The sequence below is a fragment of the Elephantulus edwardii genome, unplaced genomic scaffold (assembly GCF_000299155.1).
Source record: "Elephantulus edwardii isolate Elephantulus edwardi_28Jun2011 unplaced genomic scaffold, EleEdw1.0 scaffold00379, whole genome shotgun sequence".
Lineage (NCBI taxonomy): Eukaryota > Metazoa > Chordata > Mammalia > Macroscelidea > Macroscelididae > Elephantulus > Elephantulus edwardii.
Genome location: NW_006400129.1, coordinates 583,386 through 587,558, shown reverse-complemented (window position 1 = coordinate 587,558; position 4,173 = coordinate 583,386). Strand labels below are relative to the sequence as shown.

The 4,173-nt window shown below is 56.6% G+C and overlaps 1 protein-coding gene and 1 pseudogene across 1 annotated transcript in view; one reads left to right on the top strand and one right to left on the bottom strand.

The window, feature by feature from the left end:
* HSD17B3 (hydroxysteroid (17-beta) dehydrogenase 3) overlaps positions 1 to 4,173 on the bottom strand; it is a 138,826-nt gene that overhangs the window by 11,406 nt on the left and 123,247 nt on the right. The gene's annotated exons all lie outside the window — the stretch shown is intronic.
* Positions 2 to 2,118, top strand: LOC102866070 (annotated as a pseudogene).

Genomic DNA, 4,173 nt, shown 5'->3' with positions numbered 1-4,173 from the left:
CATCACCTTCGAGCACATCGTGGCCCTGGGCAAGCTACGCCCGCCCACCCCGCCCATGGCCATCCTGAAGCCTTACGTCCTCTCTGAGCTCGCCCCCATCAGCCATGAGTATTGTGAACCAGCAGAGTTCACAGAGGGCAGGCAGCCAGCCGGAAGCCGACAGCATGGACGAGATGGAGTAGGAGGAGGTGGAGCTGTACAAGACTAATCACCATGACAAGTTGGGCCTGATGGTCTGTTACCGCACCGACGACGAGGAGGACCTGGGCATCTATGTAGGAGAGGTCAACCCCAACTCCATCGCAGCCAAAGATGGCCGTATCCGAGAAGGCGACTGGATCATCCAGTTTAACGGTGTGGACGTCCAGAACCGGGTGGCCATGCTGAGCCAGGAAGAGAACACCAACATCTCTCTGCTGCTGGCTCGGCCTGAGAGCGAGCTGACAAAGCGCTGGAAGGACAGTGATTGAGATGAATTTCTTGGATGACTTTGGCTCTGAGAACTAGGGGGACTCCAGGACTCGCAAGTTGAAGTCCCTCCCTACCCAGCTGCCGGGAGAGGAGGAAAAGGGAGTCCCCGATGGGGGCCCAGGCCTGAGCAACAGCCAAGAGCTGGACAGTGGAGTGGGCCGGACTGATGAGAGCACGCGCAACAAGGAGAGCTCGGAGCACGACCTCCTGGGCGATGAGCCCCCCAGCAGCACCAGTACTCTGGGTGCGCTGCGCAGGTTTGCCTTCTAGGGGGAAGCCCTGCAGAGCCGGTACTTCCACTTCAGCATGGACTCCCTGAGGGCTGAGGGGGCGGGGCTGGGCGCTGGTGACATCCCGGGCCTCACTGACAAAGAATGTGAGACGACGAATGTGAGCGCTACCGGGAGCCGCTGGAGGTCAGAAGGCACCTGGAGAATGGCAACACTCTGGGCTTGCTCTTCCCACGAGCCACGGGCGGCACCAGCGCCCTGGACGTCAACCGCAAGGAGAGCCTGGGCCACGAGATGGCCATGCTGGAGGAGGAGCTGCGGCATCTGGAGTTCAAGTGCCAATATCCTGCGGGCTCAGAAGATGCAGCAGCTGCGAGAACGCTGCATGAAGGCTTGGCTGCTGGAGGAGGAAGGCCTCTACGCCCTGGCTGCTGGGGAACCCCAGAAGCATGAGCTGTCCGACATCCCTGAGCTGCCTGAGAAATCGGACAGGGACAGCACCAGCGCCTACAACACTGGGGAGAGCTGCCGCAGCACCCCCCTACTCACAGAGCCGCTACCCGAGAGCCCGCTGCGGCGCACCACAGCCACTACTGCTGGTCTGAACTCCAACCTGAATCGGACCCCAGCCAGTGCAGCCAGCACCACCGCACCCAAGGCCGCCCCCGTGCCGGAGAGCCCTGCCAAGTTCTGTTCCCTGTCCCGAGATGCCGAGGTGGGCCGGAGACAGCACTCAGAGGAGCGGATCCGCCGCAGCCCCAAGACAGGCGCGGCCCTGGAGCAAGTGGGCCCAGAGGGTAGTCCCTACCTTTCCCAGCACCAGCGTGCCCAGAGACAGGACGGGGGGCGAGCACCTCCACACCTGTATGCCACTGGCAAGGGGCCTGGAAGAGTTGGCCCATGGCCCCTTGGGCCTGGCAGGTGGCCCTCGGGTGACCACTGCAGCCCCAGGCGCTGAAGCTCCCCGCATGGAGTGGAAGGTCAAAGTACGCAGTGATGGAACCCGATATGTGGCCAAGCGGCCAGTGCGTGACAGGCTCTTGAAGGCCCGGGCACTGAAGATCCACGAGGAGCTCAGAGGCATGACGACAGATGACGAAGCAGTGAGCGAGATGAAGATGGGCCGCTACTGGAGCAAGGAGGAGCTCAAGCAGCACCTGATCCGCGCGCGCCCGAGCACCAGAAGGGCCGCAAGTTCATGATGCAGAGCCGCCTGGAGTGCCTGCGTGAGCAGCAGAGTGGCGACAGCAAGGTCGAGCTCAACATCATCGTCCTGAGCCCCCGCAAGACCATGAAGAAGCGGAACAAGAAGATCCTGGGCAACTGGATCACCATCCAGGAGATGTTGGCACACGGCACGCGCTCTGCCGACGGCAAGAGAGTTTACAACCTGCTGCTGTCTGTCACCACTGTCTGAGCGGGCCCTGGGCCCCTTCCCTCCCTGGCGTTGGTGTATCTGTGCGTGTGCATTGCTGGGGCACACCTGTGTGTGTCTCTTGTCTCTGTGTATGCGTGTACTTTGTCAACATAGACACCCCGCCAGAATAGGAGCCTTCCCTGAGAGCTGAGCCACCACCTGGTCCCCCAGCATCGTCTGCTGTGACCCCCCTTGTCTTTGTGCACGTGTGAGACGCAGAGCCTGAGCACACACGGAGTGCTCACATGGGCACGTGGTGACGGGGAAAACAGCGTAGGAGCCAAGCAGGGCTTCCTGGCAGATGCTCAGAAGACCGGCACGGCACCCACCCCCTAGGAGCCTTGGTGATTCGTAGAGAGCACTTCTGATTTGCGTAGTTTCTCACTTCCTGTGCTTGCCAATAGTTGTTTTGTTTTGTGGGCCTGCTCTGGGGACAGGCGGCTCTTTTGAGCTGCTTGACCAAGTGTGACCCACAAGGGAGGCTGGGAAAGATAGTGGGAGGGGAGGGAAGAAAGGGGGGAACAGGGTGGGAAGGGAGGGGTGGACAAAGTTGTGAGAATGGGAAGTAACCTTCCCAGGGGCCTGTGTTCTGTCACGTATGGGGACAGAGGAACCCTCTACTGGTGGCCTTCAGAAGACCGCAGGTACTGAGGGCTCTAGGTGAGTCATGATGCCCAGAAGACCAGATTCTGTTAAGTCCCACCACCATTTAGGGTGGGAACCTGAGGAGGGGCTTGACCAATTGAGGGCCCCAGAAGACCTCAGGTTGGCTTCCCAGGAGAAGGGACAGGGTGACAGAACCCTTGTCAGAGCTAAGGGAATGACCTAGTTCCCACTCCTTTGGGGACCTGTGTGCTTTGGCAGAGGTGGCAGGCAGGGCAGGCCCACTGGGAAAGCCCCAAACCACTTCTGGGGCACAGGGTACAGACATACAAAGGGAGCTGGTATAAGAGGGCCCGATCCCTGTCTCCACCCACATTTTGGGAATAAAGCAAGCCGCCTTTGGACCTGTTGGGAAAAAAAAGATCATAATTTCTAAACAAGTCTTGGCCCTGACAGTGAGCTCTATGAAACATTCAAAGAAGAAGTAGCACAATTCTACTCAAACTATTTAAGAATATAGAATATGAAATCTTAAATCCATTCCTTGAAACAAACATAGCAAACATTCTCAAAAAACCCTAATTGAATTTGCTGCCACTGCTATTAGGTGCTGTCAAGTAGACTACAACTCATAGGGACCCTACAAACAGCAGATCTGAACCTCATCTTATCGCATGCCATCTTCACACTTCCTGACACACTAGACCCCAGGGTGGCAGTCACCATCTCAATCCACTTAGTTGAGAGTCTTTCTCTTCTTTTTAGACACTCCACCCTTCCAAGTATCATGGTCCTCACTAAAGAAAAGCTTCTCCTAGCAACATGCCCAAAGTATGTGAGATGAAGCCTCAACGTCCTTGCCTCCAAAGAGCACTCTGGCTGCATGCTCTTCAAGACAAATTTATTTTTTCTTTAGGAAGTCCATGAGATGTTCAATGCTTTCTCAAAAAAATTTCTTTTCTTCAACAATCAATGTCCAAAAGCATCAATTCTCCTGTCATCTCTATTCTTTGTCCAGTTTAAAAATGGAATTAGCATCATATAAAAACCTACATCCATCATGATCAAGTGGGATTCATACGAGTCATGCAAGAATGTTTCACCAGGCTCAAGCAGGACGACGCGGCACGCAAGCAGGGCGATACGGCACAGTAAGTCTTATTTGCTGATGACTGGTGACTTGGCGCCTTAATATCTGGGAAGACTGCAACCCCTAACTCCCAGTGCTGCCCAAGCCCTACATCCCCCCATACCTGCCACAGCACCACATCCAGGGACACCACCCCACCACCATCCCATGCCCTCACACTTTTGGCACACCATAGTGGCCTTGCCACAACCCTGCACCCCCTGGCGGTCCTCCAGGGCCACTAGAGACTCCTTCACGCAACACAACAACAGCCGTGGACAATACGATTCTGAGTCAGCACATAAAGGCACACCATGGAGACA